The following is a 22,229-nucleotide window of genomic DNA, read 5'->3' as shown; positions in this document are numbered from 1 at the left end:
GTGAATAAAACCCAGACCTGATCTAGATCTAAAATCAACTGGAACTTTAAAAGTGGGACCACAATCATTAAATGGACCAGGGTTTGGAGAAACATTTCCAGATATGAGTAACATAAGAATTATAAAACTCCGTCGTCTCACCGTCTTACTTACATTTCTAGCAGATGAGCTTAAAAAAGTGGAGTACTTCACCATGCAATATTCAGTTTCTGTATAAAAATGCATGAAATCATCAAACACAAAATTTGAAAGCAATAACTTCAGATGTGATCCCGTGCAACATATACATATGTATACACACCTGTACTTGTCAAGTTAGACAATTCTAAGACAACAGGGAATTCATATTGTGAAAAGGAGATTGAGTCATACCTGTTGTTGCCGTTTCCCAGGTTGATTATTAAACAGAGTGAAACCGCCAGTGCAGCGCAGATAAAATGTACGTTCCGCATTGTTCTAAAATCCACAGGTAATAAACACAAGAGTAATCAAGATAAGTCTTTCCTTGTTGATGAAAATGCGCCCCAAATCGCCTTCTTCCACGAAACGCTGCCCAGCGCCACGATATAGGGAACAAGATCCACCACGCCAAACCACGGTCCACAGGAAGAAAAGCCAACAGAAAAGGGGACACTATCAAAAACTGCGAAGGATATCTTGAAATCCAAAGCACCGAGCAAGTGCGCTTATATGGAATAAACACTTTCCTTTAATATGGGACGTGAAAACTTTAAACCCGGTGAACCGGCGACTTCCCCTCGCTCGTAGCGACATCAAAGCCCGGCATACCCAGATGGGACGGCCAACGAACCACACCCGCGCCGGGAAAAGTCGTCAGAAAACAAAAATACAGCAGTAAACAACTCACCACGTCTAGTAAAGAGGTTTACTTAAAATACAATATTAAAATAGTGCACCTCCCTTCAAAAGAATAAAGGTATATCCTTAAAACTCCATGCTCAGCATTCATTGGTAGCAGAAATAGGTGAAATCTTTAAAACTCGGTACCCGGCACGTTATAGCAAAATACAGCAAAGCCAATAACTATTACAAAATATTTAAAATATTAAAAATATTAAAATATTAAAACCCTCGCAACTATTCCATAAAACTATTGATCACCGAAGATAAAAGAACAAAAGAACGACTAATATGAAATGTAAAATATAAAAACTAAAACACGTTTTACAGACAATACAAGGATGCTGCCATCTTACACGATAAGCAAAGTTCACAGATAACACAGGTGTGTTGTTTCTTTCCAGTGTGCAGATGTTCATGTTTTTTCAGATTCGATGATTCTGAGAAACTCCTTCCACATTTTGTACATTTGTAGGGTTTCTCTCCATTGTGAACTCTCTTATGGGTTGTCAACGATGATGCGTATGAAAAGGTTTTATTACACTGAGAGCATTTTTAAGGTTTTTCATGCGAATGAACTCGCTGGTGTCTGCTTAAACTACTTCTTTGAGTAAATTGTTTCGCACAAACCCCACATTGGTATGTATTCGCTCCAGTTCTTTTAATCATCTTTCCATCTGAAAGAAACACAATAATAATTAAATTAATAATTAAAAGTTTGAGCATGTTTCGCCCCTCAAAAATGTGATTCACTTTGGAGGAGAATAATAATAATAATAATAATAATAATAATAATAATAATAATAATAATAATAATAATAATAATAATAATAATAAATAAATATAGCTGCAAGCAGCAATTACCAGGGTTCAAGCGATTTGGGACCTTAAAGGGGTCATAGCATGAAAAACTGATTTTTTCCATGTGTAAGTGCTATAATTGGGTCCCCAGTGCTTCTATCAACCTAGAAAACGTGAAAAGATCTCCCCACTAACTTTGTTTGGGGAAACCATTCTCTGTTAGCATGTGAAAAATTAGGTCGTTCAAATTTTGCCTGTTTTGTGAGGTACCGCCCCCTTTATCTGCACTATCCAACCAAAGCACTGCCATTTAGTGCAGAGTGAAAGAAGGAAAAATAATAATAATTGACAGCACAATGGAGTTTCCATTACAACAAACCACCATGATTGTGATCATTGTTTGCATTTCATCCACTCATTTGCATTTTAAAGGAAACACCCAAAAACGGAACACTTTTGCTCAGGCCTACAAATTGTCAATTTTAACATGCTATAATAAATTATCTGTGGAGTATTTTCAGCTAACACTTCACATACGCACTCTGGGGACACAAACGATTTATTTTACATTTTAAAAAAATCTCATATGACCCCTTTAAGAAATGGCAGGGTTAGGAAATAAGACTTTGAAATAAATGACCAATCTCCATATGCTTGGTGTCCTTCAAGAGTTCATCAACCTATTTAAATGTTTCACCTTTGTCCAAATGTCACATGACTGTTAAAACAGATACTGTCAGGATGATTGACGTGAACATAATAATAGGGACTTCATAAAGTTAAATCATGTATGCATTGATGAAACCTCTGAACACAATTTCATTGAGTATACATTTTTGAATAATAAAAAATTTTAGTCAGCAGATGTCATCTGCTGGCTAAAATTAGTATTTCATTTTACAATTAATTTAACATAAAATTAATAGTGAATATTGAAAAGTAAATAAAGATAGACACATTTTTAATTCAAATCCTAATAAGCATGCTCTTAAGTATGAGGGTCTGTGTTTCACACAGAGAGTATATAAGAGAATACAGATTTTTGGATTAGGAAACAATAAAGCAATGTTACATATTTTAATAGAACTCTTTTTAGGCTCTGTCATGTTAAATTTTCAAATAGTGGTATAGCTCTGCAATTATTTGCATGTGATTTTAGGCTGGGCCAATAAATAACTGATCCAAATATATTTTCAATATCAAATTGTGTCAATAACAAAATGTCATGACATTTAGTAGATTTGCTGGGGAGCATGTGTGTCTGTTCACTTTCATAAAGTGCTGCTATTTAGTTGGGTTCCAGCAGGTAATTTATGTGAATAATATCCAATTGCATTATTAAATTAAGTTTTGGGTGCAATATTTTAAAAAGAACGTATAAAAATGTAACTACTTTGTATTACACATCATGTCAGAACACGTTTAGGTCATGGAAGGTAGAATAGAATCCTAATGCTACTGATGTAAATACAGCCAGACATATATCCTCTTGATATCAGCAATTCATTTCTAATGTTGAACAGAGTTTTGGGGATAATGGAAAACTTTAATCCATATCTTTATGATTTCATTTACACATGCGTGCTGCAACTCAGTCGTACAAATGGCACCTACACCACTGTGTGACATCGTATGAAATCTATGCATACGCCAGCAGATACTGAATTCATTACATTTTTCTTTTGATATATCTTTTCCCACAGAGGACAGAAAAAAAAATGTACTGCACTGATTTTATTGTTGACTGAAAACCCTAGCAGTAGTTTTGAAAAATTGTTTTTGTAATTCAAATTTAAACAACTAAAGGAATAAGACTTACAATTGGTGATCACAATTTGGCATTAATATTTGCTCACAGACTACAGGAAATTGTACTGCATTGGCTTTTCACTTTTGTTGAAAATAAGATAACCCAAAAGATTAAATTAACAAGAAAAACGACATACTGAATCAGCATCAATATGTCTTATTAAATTAGCCATAGAGATAAGCTGGTCAGCAGTTAGTAAAACAATCACTATAGTTAGGTTGTAATTGATTTGTATAATCAAAATACATTATTTTATTAAACTATACAATAAGTTCAGTATTATCTTTGAACATATTGTAATGAGATGAGTGATATGGCTATACATACTTTAATCTAGACTTCTATTAAGTTTTCTCGACGTGTGCACCACTCTTACCTCTCTCTCTCTCTCATCTCTACAATGTCTAATGTCATCCTGTGAGAATGCGCATTTTTGAGGATCTGAGTAAGACGCGGGCTGCGTACCAGTGATGCGCGGGCCAAAGTATAAACAACCGGCACCGGCCCGCAACTTGCACCGCAAAAAAGACGTCTGTGATTTTGGCCGATTCAGACGGTATAAAAATTATCATGCTATTCCTGAGATAGGAGCGTCTGTTTCATGCGTTTTGGCGTTGCAGAAGATCACGTGCTCTGGATATGCGTGTTTGCAGCCTAATGTTTGATATTTTGCTTTAAATATCAAATTATTAGCCTACAGAACATGTAATTTATTAATTTAATTTTAACAAATCAAAATAACTTATACAAATCATATAAAGTAGCCTACGTGTTTTATATAACTGGCTGCTTATAAAAAACCCAAATAAATTAAGAAATAATGATTAATAACAATTTATTATCTTTATTAATTAACATTACCATTCCAGAGTGAAACAAAATAAGGTTGAGTTTATACCTTATAACGTTACTGATATTACAGTGTTTGTCTTAACAGTGTATGATATTCAGCTTGTCTTGATTTAATTATTTTATTCCGCCAAATGGAAAAAAACATCCATATCTGAATGAATAGGACTCAAGACCTATACGGCAGATTGCGTTGGCCAAAACACCAAAAGAACCGCTTTTTCAACAGATATTGCGAGCAGACACAGATATTTGCATCCGGGCGGGATTACATTTATCAAAAGACCTCTGAGTTTGGCGAAAAACAGTAAGTAAATTGCTCTGGAATTTTTACAGAGGTTGCAAAGAAAAACAGAGACATGGCCGATTCGTACGGGATTAAAATCACAGTGGACCTCTGAGAAGCATGATTTTCTCAGAGGTACCCCTGTAAAACTAATCCCGTCCAAAATTACAAATGTTTAAATGGCATCTTTATTTCAAACAACCCGACCGACCGCGACCCGAATGTCATTACAAATATTTGGCCCGGCCCAATTTAACCCTGTTGCTGAAGGAGACAGAGCTGAGCTCTGGCAGGGTGTGTTGTGGATCTGAGGCAGCGGAGCTGCGCTCCGGTGAGTTCCGGGCCAATTTAACCACTGCGTATACATATGCTATAGTCATCGTTCTTTGTTCTTAGGTTATAGCGCCACCTAGTGGACAATCTCTGCAATTTTTTTCATGTGACCTCGGCCTGGGTCTATACATATGTGTACCAGGTTTCGTGTAGATATCTCATTTCTATCATAAATGATAGCCATTTAAGTATTTGTGGCCCCGCCTCTTCGTACTTTTGAGCGTGGTGTTGCGACGACGAGTGCAAAGTTCAACTTTTTTTGATAATTATTGATATTTAGTGTCTAAGGAATATTCCAGCACTGGATTGGTTCAGATCGGTCAAAAGTAGGTTTAAAAGAAAATTATATCTAACAAACGATTCGACTGAGACAAGTGCTTCTTAAGGAAAAGTTGTTCGTTGTACCTCTATTGAATGATATGAGGATCTTGTTGATATCTAAAATACTGCATAATACGCAATCACTTAACCCTCATGTGTTGTTGGGGATGTTTTCATCCACTACAGAGTTTTTTTTACTCTTAATTTGGCCGTAACTTTCTCTCTGTTTTAGCAAATTGAATGATTTTTGGTGACAAATCTTATATTAACATATATTTTAAGAAAATGCTTTGAAATTTTTTAAAAACTCAACGATATACCGTGGGCAAATTTACTACCCTTTCGTGTTGTTAGTGGATGAAAACATCCACTAAATTCAACGGCTGTAAAAATTTATCAGATGAATATTTTTTCCAATTTTTTTTTCATAAATCTGTTAATCAACCTCAGTACTGATCAAAACTACCAAATCTTCACAAAAATTCCATGATTTTAACCCTTTAATTGCCAAGTTTATAAGGTGTGTCACTGATTTGGGGAAAAAACACACACAAAATGACAGATTTTCTATATAAAAAGTGATTGTAAACTGGATTTTTGTTTACCTTTTTCAGAGTCTTGAACATGTCTAAGATTGGTAAAAACATTGGCTTTGAAACATTTTTAGTTTTTGTGTAGCATCAGTTTTAATTTTTTTCTCCCTCATTTATTGTTAGTGGCTGTTTTTGCCCCATTGACTTCCATTATAACCACATTTTTTGATTGCAGAGCTATGACACCTTTTTATCATGCATTTTTGAACGTTGGATTTTTTTCCTTTTGCTAAGAGGTCAAATTTGTAATTTTTACAGTTTATCACCATGTGGCACTATTAACCCTTTAGTAGCCCTGTGCAAAAACAAAGCTTAATTTCTGACTTGTACATTGAGTTATATGAAGTGTAACTCCATAATAAAAGCATATTATTGTGTGTGTGTGTGTGTGTGTGTGTGTGTGTGTGTGTGTGTGTGTGTACCTGGTAATTATCACGTTGTGGGGACCAATTGTCCCCACAAAGATAGGAATACCAGTGTCTTTTTGACCTTGTGGGGACATTTTGATGTCCCCATGAGGAAACAAGTTTATAAATCAAACAAAATGATGTTTCCTGAAAATGTGAAGTAGGAGAAGGGTTTTTGTGATGGTTGGGGTTAGGGAAATTTTCTGTAAAAATCTTCTCTGCATCGGATTTATGAACATCATTTATTATGAACACAAAAACAACTTCAAATAAATTGAACAATGAAGCAAGAGTAGAGGATGTATGGAGAACTAAACAATCAAACTAACTTTTAGTGTGTATGTGTGCCGGGGGTGTGTTCAGTATTTCCAGCAGGACTTGCAGCATATCACTTGGTGCTCTCTGCAAGTGTGTCCACCACAACAGATGCAAGTGCTGACATGTTTGTTCTTTGCACCAATTGCATGTTCCCCTCTTCACTCCTGAGCTGCTGGTGTCTGAGCTAGGGATGTTAACCGATGACCGTTTGACCGATGGTTGACCGTATCAACGTTAACCGGTCAAAGTTGTCGGTTGTCGGTTAAAAAAAGGGATCTGTAAATAAGGCTATTACAGTGGACTAAACCCTACTACAGTTAGTCATCTCTTTCTTTCCAAGATCATTTTGTGTGAAGTGAACAAATCCCTCACACTCAGTTTTTCATAACTGGTCTGTTTGTACTTTATAAACCAATAAAAAAACATTTGGCGCGAGGTCACTGCGTTTGGTTTCGCATGCTCACAAGGTTTGCGAAAAGTAAATGCTACAGGCTATTTTTTTGATAAATTCCTTTATTCGAATATTAAATAAAATACAGCAATAAAATAATTAAAATTAAAGTCTCTCCTGGTTGTGTTCCAAATTATTAACATTTATGTCTTTTAGGCTAACAGTATAAAGTGCAGAGTAAGTTTTGTTTCTGTAAATCCTCAGCCATGATTTTTACCACTTTATTAAGTTTTGCTTTGTAGAAAGCATTTCTTTAAAGTGAATTTCGTTTTGTATAAATTGTATCTTAATTTTAATAAATGTTTAATCAACCAAATGCATGTATTTAATAAATAAAAAGCAAATATAGCAGAGTATATAATTACCGGTCCGTGCATGAAGGCGCCAGCACGGCGCGTTTACTTGCATTGCATTGTTAATTAGAACGCACCTCATCATAAATAAATAAAACTCAGCGTAGGCCTATATGCCTCATACAAGCATTAAATATCTTTGCTGCATTTGTTCTAGAACAAACACAGTGCGAGACCTGCTTTGGCCGGTGCGTCTTTTACACATTCTGAAGGTGCCCGTTTAATCCATTGGTTTTATCGTGTTGCAGTCTATTAGGCAACATTCCGCATAAGATGGGTTTAGATTTGGAAATACATTACATCTATATTTCAGTGGTAACAGAAAAGGTGATGATGATCATCCCATGTCTTTATTATTACTACCCCAAACTAAAGCGCAGTCTCTTCTGAGCTGTCATTTTCTTAAATGAGCCGCGTCAATTTTCAAATGAGCTTCACAAACGCCTTTATTTTCAAGTTCAACGCGATCACCTAGTACCTAAACTATTTCGAAACTAAGCACGGCGCCGCGTTTGCGGGACTTATGTTTCGCGGTGTAGGGGATTTAAAAAGTGTTGTGAGGTCTGTGTGTGTGAGCCGGAGGCAGAGCGCAGAGAGATGCAAGTTGCGAAATTGCAGGCGCGGCTCGAAATGGTAGGTATGTGACAAAAAAATATAAATACTAGAAAATTCATATATAATTATAACCATATGATAGATAATATAAAAGAACTTTAACATGGTTTTTAAATTATTAAAATCGGATAATTATTAAGAAAGTTATGGAATTTTTTATCTCGAAAATTAGGGGGCATATTGTACCCAATTAAAACAATAAAACTATGAAAAACTGTGACCTCTTCCGCTTGACCAAACACTTTAAAATATCATAACTCATTTCTTGGTCTATTTGCATAATTCAAACACCACATTGTAGGTAATTAAAAGCCCAACAAGATTAAGATGACATCTTTTTAAAAGATATATAAAAATGTTATTATTTTTGATTAACCACTAATTAATGAAACCCAGAGCATCAATCCACGCATATCTTTCCATATGAAATCAAAGCCCTCTCAAATAAAATTGCTGTATTTTTATATATTAAAGAAACATTTAATTGTTTCTTTAATATTTCTTAATTGACTAATAATGCTGGCGAGCAATTTAAATTGTCAGATATTATTAATACATTAATTGATGATTATGTAACTTATCATTCATAAATCAATAAATGCATGCATGTTGCATGCATGTATTTATTTATATGTTTGACAAAATTATGCCAATAATGTAATCTAGAGAGTCTAATCCTTCGTTCTGTATAATTACTTTGAAAAATACTGCACGAATTGATGAAAACGGAGAAGTTTTGGAAGCCAATATGATTGAATGGGCGATTCTGCTTTTGACAACAACGTCACTTGCGGATCTTAAAAAAGCACATGCGAATGTTACAATCAATCCCAAACTTCACCTAATTCAAGTTAAATGTATATTCTATAAAAAGTATTTGGTTTGAAACAAAAAAATACTCGCCTTCATAGAGGATTTCAATGTCAAACACGAGAGAAATTTTGCTTCGCTTATAACTTTCTTCTTACGACAGCTGTCTTGGAAATTCGAACGTGAGAATCAACGTGAGGAAGTAATTTATGTCACTAGTATATGGGCTTTAGAGGTATTCACAAAGCAAAGATATGACAGATTTCCTAAGTCACCAACGTGTCTGGCGCTGAATACCTGCTGGGAACACAGCCGTGGGAACAAAGCGCTCGTGCGTATTACGTCATTTTGTCACATACCTAGAAATGGCTGTTATTTTAAATAGCATAGCATATTTTAAACTAATAGGCCTATCGGTTAACCGGTTTCAACCGGCTAATGAGGCTCGGTGGCCGGTCAAGAAAAGTTTTCGTTTTCGCCATCCCTAGTCTGAGCTGCAGGAGACTGAATCTCTCTCACCAGTGCAGTAGCAACTGGTGTGCGAGGGTGATGCTCTCTCCTCAATATTGCTGCAGAGATTTTCCCAGGTCTTCTAGGAAAGACTTCTCCTAAACAGCTTTTCACCTCCCTCATGCATGAGTTGCTGTCCCTCCAGACAAACTTGCAGAGATCACCAAGTGATATGCTGCAAGTCCTGTTGGAATGACCAAACACTTATGTGTTCATAATAATGATGTTCACAAATCTAATGTCTAATGCAGAGAAGATTTTTACAGAATATCTTTTTTTCATGCACATACACACACATACGCACACATACGCACGCACACACACACACACACACACACACACACACACACACAAATATGCTTTTATTATGGAGTTATACTCCATAAAACACAATGTACAAGCCAGAAATTAAGCTTTGTTTTTGCACAGGGCTACTAAAGGGTTAATAGTGCCACATGGTGATCAACAGTAAAAATGACTAATTTGACCTCTTAGCAAAAGGAAAAAACAACAACATTCAAAAATGCATGATAAAAAGGTGTCATAGCTCTGCAATCAAAAAATGTGGTTATAATGGAAGTCAATGGGGCAAAAACAGCCAATAACAATAAATGAGGGAGAAAATTTTTTTAACTGATGCTGCACAAAAACTAAAAATGCTTCAAAGCCAATGTTTTTACCAATCTTTGGCATGCCCAAGACTGTGAAAAAGGTTTAAAAAAATCCAGTTTACAATCACATTTTATATTGAAAATCTGTCATTTTGTGTGTGTTTTTTCCCCAAATCAGTGACACCACTTATAAACTTGGCAATTAAAGAGTTAAAATCATTGAATTTTTGTGAAGATTTGGTAGTTTTGATCAGTACTGAGGTTGATTAACAGATTTATGTAAAAAAATTTGGAAAAAATATTCATCCGATACATTTTTATAGCCGTTGAATTTAGTGGATGTTTTCATCCACTAACAACACGAAAGGGTAGTAAATTTGAACAATGCACAAGGGTTAAACACTGAAAAAACGTGATAGCGGCCCCCGGAGGCCGAATTTTTTCTTACTCTGCACAGACCTTCATTGCCAAGAGACAAACAGGCCCACCGCGTTTCGTTTCGATCGGGCTTCGTTAAACCAGTCTAATAGCTGCTTTTTCTTGATTGGCCGATGGCGGCCATGTACGCGAAAAATTCCTTTTAGACATTGATAGTACCCTAGACCAGGAGCACCGGTGCCAAATGTCAAGTTGATCGGTCCCATATTTCTGTAGTTACAGACCTTTAAAGAGCCAGTAAGATGACAATTTTAAGCATCCTATCACTGTTTATAAGTCCCGGATAACAGGTTTAAATGCATGCAAGGTCAAAAAACACTTTAATTTTCTCAAAATATAAATTTAAAATTACCCCATTTCTCAGAGATCCCCAAACGATTCGTGTGAAGCCGTTCAACGACTCAAGTTTGCCTAAGCCCCACCTTTCAGTAGCCTACTTCGCTCTGATTGGTCAACTGACAGGGTGTCTTTGCACAGTCCATCGCACAGACCAACAATAGTCCAACATGTATTGACCTCGTGATAACATGATTTACTGAGAAGACATTGTCAACATCAATACACATCATTCATTAATCAAGGCAATAACAACGACGATTGAAACTAACATTTTACACTCATTTAAGCATTTATGTAAACTAACTGGGTCATAGCAAAACCGTAAGTGAGCATGCGTTAGCCGTTTGCTAACGTGACTCTCTGACAGTAAATTAAGAGTTTAAACAACAAAATAATTTATCGGGTCATAGCAAAACCCTTAGTGAGCATGAGTTACATTAACCGCTTGCTATCGTGACTCTGACAGTATATAGAGTTTAAACAACGATATCATTCATCATTAATCCAAGCAATAAAAACGACTATAGACATTTTACATTCAAGCATTTATGTAAAATAACCGCAAAACCGAAAGTGCAGCATGCGTTAACCGCTTGCTAACGTGACTCTCTGACAATGACATCATTCATCATTAATCCAAGCAATAAAAATGATAGACATTTTAAACTCATTTAAGCAAGTATGTAGCTATATTCATACTTGCAGGTTGTGGTTAGGAGACGCATGTTGTTCCAAATAAAGTGGGTACTACTGAACCACCTTTCATTGCCAAACGTCTAAATCCCTCCGTTAAAAATTAATTTTAACCACTGATTCTTCACAGCCAGACAAATTAGGATATCCCTCCTTGAAAAAGTCTCATTTGGTAGTGAAAACAACACAAACTGAAAACACAGCGTGAGCTGATGTTTACACACACTAACTAGCTGGGGCGGGTCATAGTTTTCGTTTCTCCTGCGGGCAAGGCTGTAGGGCAGAGATTAGTTTCTCTGTGACGTGGATGCGTTCGTGTGACGTGGATGCGTTTGTGTGACGTGGATAAAGACAGGCTGAAGATTCAATCCATATGACGACTCGTTTCAGCGATTCAGAGTCTACGCCCTGCTTTAGAAGCCAACAACTTTATTAATCGTGCACTTTTTGGTTCAACTACTTTACACGTTGTTTACATTGATGGACAGCTACATGACACACTGCAATAAAGGTTAGTTTCGATTTTGGATCTGTGTGGCTCTTTAGTGGTCAAGCAGCGCAATATTTTCCACGTGACCCCAGAATAGTCCCCTGTATATGTGTACCAAATTTGGTGTCAATACCTCTTTCCAATCCCAAGTTATAGCAATTTAAGTCCAAGAGGCTCCGCCCAAACAACTGATAACGGCTCTCAGTGATGTGTGTCGGGTTCCTGCTATGAAAATACTAATACTTTTATCAAATGTTTACAAAAGCAGGAACTCAGTGTGCCTATATCTTTCTCTATTTCTGTTTTAGTACATGATAGAAAGCCTAAGGCTGTATCGAACCGTGTGGCAAATCAATCTAATCTGCTGCCTGTGACATATCAAACTAAAATCTCTGTCAGGGAAAAAATTAGTACTGTTAAGTTCGCACTTTTAAACATCTGTTCACTTAAAAACAAATCACTTCTAGTCAGCGACTTAATAACCACAAACAACCTGGATTTTATGTTTCTAAATGAAACATGGCTAGAAGAAAGATACAGTGCAACAGTCCTTAATGAAACAGCCCCTTCTAACTTTACTTTTATGAGTGTCTGCAGAACTGCTAGGAGAGGTGGAGGTGTAGCTGCTCTTTTTAAAGATGTCTATCAATGTAAGCAAGTGTCATTTGGGAATTACCCGTCTTTTGAATATCTAGGTATTGTGTTGAAAGGTACCCCACACATTCTACTTATTATTATTTACAGGCCCCCAAAATACTCTCCAGCATTTGTTGAGGACTTTACAGAACTGTTATCAACGATTTCCTCAGAGTTTGACTGTTTTGCTATTGCTGGAGATTTTAACATTCACATAGATAAGCCAGAAAGCATTATGGCAAAAGATGTCACAGCTGTTTTAAATACTTTTGATCTGACTCAACATGTACATGGACCCACACACAATCGTGGACACACTCTTGATTTAATTATCAGTAAGGGTGTAAACATTTCATCAATTGTAATTAAGGATGTAGCACTGTCTGATCATTTCTGTATTTTTTTTTTTGATATATTAATCTCCCCTACTATTGAAACTAAATCTGTGTCTGTCAAAAAGAGATGCTTAAATGAGAACACCAGTGTGCTATTTATGAAGGCTATATCTTTAACACCAAGCATATCTGCAGACTCTGTTGATTTTCTCCTTGATTCCTTTAATTCGAAAGTTAAGAGTGCAATCGATGATATTGCTCCTGTAAAAGTCAGGAAGAAGAATGGCAGGCAAAAATCACCTTGGAGAAACTCAGAGGTGCAAAATATAAAGAGACAATGCAGAAAAGCTGAGCGCATGTGGCGGAAGACCAAACTTGTAGTCCATTATAATATCTATAAAGACAGCCTTCGTGCTTTCAGTGTGGAACTAGGCAAAGCTAGACAGACTTTCTTTTCAAATATTATAAACAGAAACATAAATAACACACGCACTCTTTTTGCTACTATAGAGAGACTAACAACCCCCCAAGTCACATTCCAAGTGAAATGCTCTCAGACAGCAAATGCAGTGAGTTTGCTAACTTCTCTGAGAAAATCAATAATATCAGAAAGGTGATCAGCACATACTTGAGCTACGCCGGGGTCAGACAAGTCAGACCACAACATCAGAAAGTAGTCACGATGTCTGATTTCGAAGCAGTTGATGGTAAAATTCTGGAAGAAACAGTACAGCATCTTAAAACATCACCCTGCGCCCTTGACACACTCCCAACATCTTTTTTCAAAAGTGTCTTTAACTGTTTAGAAGCAGATCTCCTAAAAGTGGTAAATTCATCACTTATCTCTGGGACTTTTCCAAAATTCCTTAAATATGCAGTTGTTAAGCCCCTCCTGAAAAAGAGCAACCTGGATAACACTGTATTGAGCAACTACAGACCAATCTCAAATCTTCCTTTCATAGGCAAGATCATTGAAAAAGTTTTTTCAATCAGCTGAACAAATTCTTAATTTCTAATGGTTACTTTGTACTGTGGTGTGGTCTGAAACCAGATTGAAAAATGTCAGAGACAGCGCTCAAAGATAATAAATGATATTCGCCTCAACACAGACACAGGCAAACTATCAGTGCTGGTGCTTCTCGACCTCAGTGCTGCTTTTGACACTGTCGATCACAACATACTTCTTGACCGGCTGGAAAACTGGGTCAGGCTTTCTGGGATGGTCCTAAAATGGTTCATGTCATACTTAGAAGGGAGATGTTATTAAGTAAGTATAGGTGGCCATAAATCTGAGTGGACATCCATGAGATGTGGAGTCCCGCAAGGCTCAATTCTAGCGCCACTCCTGTTCAACCTGTATATGCTCCCACTAAGCCAAATAATGAGAGAGAACCAAATTGCCTATCACAGTTATGCAGACGACACTCAGATCTACTTAGCTCCATCCCCTAATGACTACAGCCCGATTGACTCCCTGTGCAAATGCATTGATGAAGTTAACAGTTGGATGTGCCAAAACTTTCTTCAGTTAAACAAAGAGAAAACTGAAGTCATTGCGTTTGGAAACAAAGATGAAGTGCTCAAGGTGAATGCATACCTTGACGCTAGGGGTCAAACAACTAAAAATCAAGTCAGGAATCTTGGTGTGATTCTGGAGTCTGACCTTAGTTTCAGTAGTCATGTCAAAGCAATAACTAAATCAGCATATTATCATCACAAAAATATTGCAAGAATTAGATGCTTTGTTACCAGACAAGACTTAGAGAAACTTGTGCATGCTTTCATCACCAGCAGGGTGGATTATTGTAATGGCCTCCTCACTGGCCTTCCCAAAAAGACCATTAGACAGCTCCAGCTCATTCAGAACGCTGCGGCCAGGATTCTGAGCAGAACCAGAAAATATGAACATATCACACCAGTCCTCAGGTCTCTACACTGGCTACCAGTTACATTTAGGATAGATTTTTTTAGTATTATTAATGGTATATAAATCAATCAGTGGTCTAGGACCTCAATACATTGCTGATATGCTCATTGAATATAAACCCAACAGATCACTCAGATCATTAGGATCACATCAGCTAGAAATACCAAGGGTTCACTCAAAGCAAGGAGAGTCAGCTTTTAGCTATTATGCCAGTCGCAGCTGGAACCAGCTTCCAGAAGAGATCAGATGTGCTCCAACATTAGTCACATTCAAATCCAGACTCAAAACACATCTGTTTAGCTATGCATTTACTGAATGAGCACTATGCTGCGTCTAAACTGATTGCACTATATATTTATGCACTATTTTAATTCTTTTTATTTCTCTTGATTTTATTCTTATTTTTAACTGTTTTATACATTTATTCCTGTTTAATTCTATTATTTCACACATTTAATTTTTTTATTAAAATCACATTTATTTTATTTTAATTGATATTTTAAATTCATGTATCTTTGATTTTTTGTTTTCTCATTTCTATGTAAAGCACTTTGTATAGCACATTTCATACACAGAGGTCATTCAAATAAACTTGCCTTGCCATTCGGGGCGTTTGGGCGTGGCTTTACGACGGTGAGTCGAAAGTAATTTTTTTTTGATAACTTTTGATATACTCACCCTCCAAGGAATATTACAGGACTGGAACGGTTTCGATCGGCTGAAAAACCTAGGACTAGTTCGTTTTTATTTTTTGACAAAATCGAAAAGAGAAAAAAAATCCAGGCGCAAATAAAATCGATCAAAATCGATTTGTTCGTCTTGACGCAATGATTCCATTGATATAAGACACTTGACATTTGGATAAGATTTGTGGGAGTTATGAGCATAAACGTGTTTTCCATCGTTATAGCGCCACCTATAGACCTCTCCCCAAATTGGGTCCTACCGTTTGGCCAAGTTTCAAGTCTCTAGTAGGGATGTTAACCGATGACCGTTTGACCGATGGTTGACCAGATCAACGTTAACCGGTCAAAGTTGTCGGTTGTCGGTTAAAAAAAGGGATCTGTAAATTAGGCTATTATAGACAGTGGACTAAACCCTACTACAGTTAGTCATCAGTTAGTCATCTTTTTGTGTGAAGTGAACAAATCCCTCACACTCAGTTTTTCATAACTGGTCTGTTTGTACTTTATAAACCAATAAAAAAACATTTGGCGCAAGGTCACTGCTTTTGGTTTCGCATGCTCACAAGGTTTGCGAAAAGTAAATGGTACAGGCTATTTTTTGATAAATTCCTTTATTCGAATAGTAAATAAAATACAGCAATAAAATAATTAAAATTAAAGTCTCTTTTGGTTGTGTTCCAAATTATTAACATTTATGTCTTTTAGGCTAACAGTAAAGTGCAGAGTAAGTTTTGTTTCTGTAATTCCTCAGCCATGATTTTTACCACTTTATTAAGTTTTGCTTTGTAGAAAGCATTTCTTTAAAGTGAATTTCGTTTTGTATAAATTGTATCTTATTTTAATAAATGTTTCATCAACCAAATGCATGTATTTAATAAATAAAAAGCAAATATAGCAGAGTATATAATTACCGGTCCGTGCATGAAGGCGCCGGCACGGCGCGTTCACTTGCATTGCATTGTTAATTAGAACGCATCTCATCATAAATAAATAAAACTCAGCGTAGGCCTATATGCCTCATACAAGCATTAAATATCTTTGCTGCATTTGTTCTATAACAAAAACAGTGCGAGACCTGCTTTGGCCGGTGCGTCTTACACATTCTGAAGGTGCCCGTTTAATCCATTGGTTTTATCGTGTTGCAGTCTATTAGGCAACATTCCACATAAGATGGGTTTAGATTTGGAAATACATTACATCTATATTTCAGTGGTAACAGAAAAGGTGATGATGATCATCCTATGTCTTTATTATTACTACCCCAAATTAAAGCGCAGTCTCTTCTGAGCTGTCATTTTATCAAATGAGCCGCGGCAATTTTCAAATGAGCTTCACAAACGCCTTTATTTTCAAGTTCAACGCAATCACCTAGTACCTAAACTATTTCGAAACTAAGCACGGCGCCGCGTTTGCGGGACTTATGTTTCGCGCTGTAGGGGATTTAAAAAGTATTGTGAGGTCTCTGTGTGTGTGTGAGCCGGAGGCAGAGCGCAGAGAGATGAGAGTTGCGAAATTGCAGGCGCAGCTCGAAATGGCTGTTATTTAAATAGCATAGCATATTTTAAACTAATAGGCCTATCGGTTAACCGGTTTCAACCGGCTAATGAGGCTCGGTGGCCGGTCAAGAAAATTTTTCGTTTTCGCCATCCCTAGTCTCTAGACCTTACGGTTTGGTCTGCACATTCCGTTTTACGACAGAATAATAATAATAAAAATCATAGCAATTACAATAGGGTTTCAGCGCTTCATGCTCGAAACCCTAATAATAAAACAGACAAATACAATAGGTTTTCAATGATTTCAAGATTTATTATGAAATTACCATAAAGCTAGCATGAAACTAGCATGAAGCTAGCATGAAGCTAATATGACCCAAAAAACCCAACCCCCATGTCTCTATGATGTTCAGATCCAGAGATATATATGCTTTGTTTATTATGTTGCTAGGCTGCTCATATTTGGTTGCTAGGGGCGTGGCTTAATAGCTCAATAAGGATCCTAAGGGACTGATTGGATGCCCGAGTAAAATGAGCCCACCGCCATGTCTCTATGACACTGCGCTGCAAAGATATCCCATCTGGGACGTTTTTATTTCCTTATATGGGCATGATTCCTGCCCCATTATAAGTCTATGGGGAAATTTGGGGGCCTCTTACACCCCAGGGGTACAACTTACACCCCATCGCGAGGCATGTTCTTACAGAGCCTGCCAGCCTCTTCAAATGTGGCAAGTCACAAGTTTCTGTGAAATCCTAGGTCTGAGCTACCCTAGTACCCCCGATCGCTTATAAAAGTCATAGTACACTATTCCCGAATAGTCTGCACGTTTGAGAGTTTGAATGAGGTTTCTAAGTTAAACGGTTTGAGCTGTATTAATTGCACAAATTTGGTTGGAATAACAATAACAACTAGATGGGTACATTTCTTGAAGAAAATGTGAAGTGGTGCTTGCCGTGGCAAAATTCTGGGAACAATATAGGATTATACTCCAAGCCAAAAGTAAAACGATCCAACACCCGTGTCTCTACGATGTTCTAATGCGGAGAAATAAGGCTTTGTTTATTTGGTTGCTATGGTACTGTATTTGGTTGCTAGGGAGAAAATTGGCATCCACTAGTGATTACCCTCCGAGTCACGAGTCAAATGGTCCAACCCCCATGTCTCTACGATGTTCTGATGCGGAGATACAAAGCTTTGTTTACTCTGTTGCTAGGGTACTGTATTTGGTTGCTAGGGAAAAAAATTGCATCCAAAAGTGATTACACTCCGAGTCACGAGTCAAACGGTCCAAACCCCTGGTCTTTACGATGTTCTGATGCGGAGATATATGGCTTTGTTTATTTCTCTTGCTAGGGTACTGTATTTGGTTGCTAGGGAAAAAAATTGTTATCCAAAAGTGATTACACTCCGAGTCACAAGTAAAACGGTCCAACCCCCGTGTCTCTACGATGTTCTGATGTCGAGATATAACTGTTTGAATTTTATGTTGCTAGGGTGCTCAAAAGTGGTTGCTAGGGGTGTGGCTTAATCCCTCTGTCAGGATCCTGAGAGACTGATTGGATGCCTGAGTAAAATGAGCCCACCCCCATGTCTCTATGACACTGCACTGCAAAGATATCCATCTGGGCATTTTATAATGGAAGTCTATGGGAGATGTTGCTAGGGTGCCAAAAATGGTTGCTAGGGGCGTGGCTTAATTACTCTGAAATGATCCTGAGAGATTGATTGGATGCCTGAGTAAAATGAGCCCACCCCCTTGTCCCTACGACGCTGTAATGTGAAGATATCCCATCTGGAAATGTTTTATTCCCTTATATGGGCGTGTTTCCTGCCCAGTTATAAGTCAATGGGAAATTTCGGGCCCCTCTTACACCCCAGGGGTACAATTTATACCCCAATGTGACGTATGTTCTTACAGAGTCTACCACCCTCTTCAAATAATGTAACCCACACGTTTCTACAAAATCCTCGAGCGGAGCTATGACCCGTCAAAGTTCGGCGCAATGTTAAGTCAATGGGATTTTTTGGGTGATTTTTCGCCCCCCCTTTCGGAAATCCTGCACCCGATCACTTATAAAAGTCATAGCACACCTCTCCTCAATAAACCGGTCGATTTGAGCCCGCTCTCATGGGTCTATGACAAACCGTGCGGGACGAGTTACGCGCCGAAATTTTGTCCAGATATAAAAATAATAATAACTAGATGGGTACATTTCCTGAAGAAAATGTGAAGTGGTGCTTGCCGTGGCAAATTTCGGGGGGAGGGGCAATATATGATTATACTCTAAGCCACAAGTAAAACGATCCAACCGCCATGTCTTTACGATGTTCTGATGCGGAGATATAAGGCTTTGTTTATTCGGTTGCTAGGGTACTGTATTTGGTTGCTATGGAGAAAATTTGGCATCCACTGGTCATTACCCTCCGAGTCACGAGTCAAACGGTCCAACCCCCATGTCTCTACGATGTTCTGATGCGTAGATATAAAGCTTTGTTTATTCCGTTGCTAGGGTACTCATATTTGGTTTCTAGGGGCGTGGCTTGGGAGTAGTCAATGATGTGGCCAGTGATTACACTCCGAGTCACGAGTCAAACGGTCCAACCCCCGTGTCTCTACGATGTTCTGATGCGGAGATATAAGGCTTTGTTTACTCTGTTGCTAGGGTACTGTATTTGGTTGCTAGGGAAAAAAAATGGCATCCACTAGTGATTACCCTCCGAGTCACGAGTCAAACGGTCCAACCCCCGTGTCTCTACGATGTTCTGATGCGGAGATATAAGGCTTTGTTTACTCTGTTGCTAGGGTACTGTATTTGGTTGCTAGGGAAAAATTGGCATCCCATAATGATTACACTCAGAGTCACGAGTCAAACGGTCCAACCCCCGTGTCTCTACAATGTTCGGATGCCGAGATAAAATTCAAACAGTTATATGTTGCTAGGGTGCGCAAAAGTGGTTGCTAGGGGCGTGGCTTAATACCTATGTAAGTATCCTGAGAGACTGATTGGATGCCTGAGTAAAATTAGTCCACCCCCATGTCTCTATTACACTGTGGTGCAAAGATATCCATCTGGGCATTTTATAATGGCAGTCTATGGGAGATGTTGCTAGGGTGCCCAAAATTGTTGCTAGGGGCGTGGCTTAATAGCTCTGGGATGATCCTGAGAGACTGATTGGATGCCCGAGTGAAATGAGCCCACCCACTTATCTCTACGACACTGTAAAGCAAAGATATCCCATCTGGAATGGTTTTATTCCCTTATATGGGCGTGTTCCATGTCCCATTATAAGTCAATGGGGCACATTTGGGAGCCTCCTACACCCCAGGGGTACAGTGTACACCACAATGTGATGTATGTTCTTACAGAGCCTACCACGCTCTTCAAATTTTGTAACCCGCATGTTTCTACAAAATCCTCGAGCGGAGCTATGACCCATCAAAGTTCGGCCCAATGTTAAGTCAATAGGATTTTTCGGATGGTTTTTTGCCCCCCTTTCGGAAATCCTGCACCCGATCTCTTATAAAAGTCATAGCACACCTCTCCTCAATAATCCGGTCGATTTGAGCCCTCATTCGTGTGTCTACGGCAAACCGTGCGGGACGAGTTACGCGCCAAAAAAGTGTCCAGAAAAAGAATAAGAATAAGTATGCAAGATAATAATAGTGATGCCTTGCATAAATGCAAGCACCACTAACTAGATAGGTACATTTCCTGAAGAAAATGTGAAGTGCTGCTTGCCGTGGCAAATTTCTGGGGATCATATGTGATTATACTCCAAGCCAAAAGTAAAACAATCCAACTCCTGTGTCTCTATGATGTTCTGATGCGGAGATAAAAGGCTTTGTTTACGCTGTTGCTAGAGTACTGTATTTGGGTGCTAGGGAAAAAATTGGCATCCACTGGTGATTACCCTCCGAGTCACGAGTTAAACGGTCCAACCCCCGTGTCTCTACGATATTCTGATGCGGAGATATAAGGCTTTGTTTACGCTGTTGCTAGGGTACTGTATTTGGTTGCTAGGGGCGTGGCTTGGGAGTGGCCATTGATGTGCCCAGTGATTACACTCCGAGTCACAAGTAAAACGGTCCAACCCCCGTGTCTCTATGATGTTCTGATGCGGAGATATAACTGTTTGAATTTTATGTTGCTAGGGTGCTCAAAAGTGGTTGCTAGGGGCGTGGCTTAGTAAGTCTTTAAGGATCCTGAGAGACTGATTGGATGCCTGAGTAAAATGAGCCCATCCCCATGTCTCAATGGCTGCGTTTACACTTGGCATTAACATGCAACCTGTATCCGGATGTTGTCCACATACACATTGAAAAGACAAGTGTAAACGCGTCTGTGATCGGAATGTTATCCGATCTGTGTGTCCTGATGCAGAGGTAGTCGAGGACGCTTTGTGATCGGATCTTATTGTAATGTAAACGCAATCCAGCCATCGTATCTGCATTTACAGGTCAACGTCACACAAAACCCCGCCCACTATCATCTCCTCTCACTGACAGCTGTTAAAAATAAAGGACGTTAGGTCATGGAGCACAGGTGAGAGACGCATAAATTCATATTTGTGGAGCAATGCTACGCTTAAAAGTATCTTAATAAATCGATATACAAAATAATTTTAACACTGCTAACTGTATTACTTCTTACGCACTATGAACAGGAAATTGTTAGCGCTTTTAATTAAATCATATTATTACCAGGAAACATAACTAACAACAGTTTATGGTTAAAATAGAATAAACATAAGTTCAGGCAGAGCCATAAGCCCGTTATTAAGGCAGAATAAAACAGTGGAGTCGGTCATGTTTCACACGGATTTTGTTGTTGATTTAAAGCATGCGGGTAAAAGTCAAGTTCAGGTAAAGTTAAACAGAACATTCATCCGCGGTGCGGACGCTAGGCTTTTAAAGCTAAAAAATATAACGCTTAAAATGTAAACATCACGGTTGTTGGGGTTGCAAAATATTCTCTGTTGTTGGCTTCTCAGTAGCACTGTACAATACAGGATTGCGGTTAGCAATTAGATTGTTAGATTGTTCTGATGCAGAGATATAACTGTCTGAATTTTATGTTGCTAGGGTGCTCAAAAGTGGTTGCTAGGGGCCTGGCTTAATACCCATGTAAGGATCCTGAGAGACTGATTGGATGACTAAGTAAAATGAGTCAACCCCACTGATCTATATAAATGACTGAATTGCGCATGACGTCACACTTGTGAAGCCACCGCGCCGCCATGTTGGTATACCCAAAC

At 38.1% G+C, this 22,229-nt stretch overlaps 1 long non-coding RNA gene across 2 annotated transcripts in view; it reads right to left on the bottom strand.

The window, feature by feature from the left end:
* The window catches only part of LOC135745378 (uncharacterized), a 78,226-nt gene that overhangs the window by 35,656 nt on the left and 20,341 nt on the right, over nt 1-22,229 (bottom strand). Inside the window, exon 8 of one of the 2 annotated variants that reach the window (XR_010531212.2) lies at nt 265-1,538. The exons of the other annotated variant lie outside the window; for it this stretch is intronic. This is a non-coding gene — a long non-coding RNA (uncharacterized lncRNA). Of the gene's footprint in view, nt 1-264; nt 1,539-22,229 lie in introns of those variants that run through there. 2 annotated transcript variants of the gene reach the window in all.

The sequence above is a fragment of the Paramisgurnus dabryanus genome, chromosome 3 (assembly GCF_030506205.2).
Source record: "Paramisgurnus dabryanus chromosome 3, PD_genome_1.1, whole genome shotgun sequence".
Taxonomy (NCBI): Eukaryota; Metazoa; Chordata; class Actinopteri; order Cypriniformes; family Cobitidae; genus Paramisgurnus; species Paramisgurnus dabryanus.
This window is presented reverse-complemented; position numbering and strand designations above follow the sequence as displayed.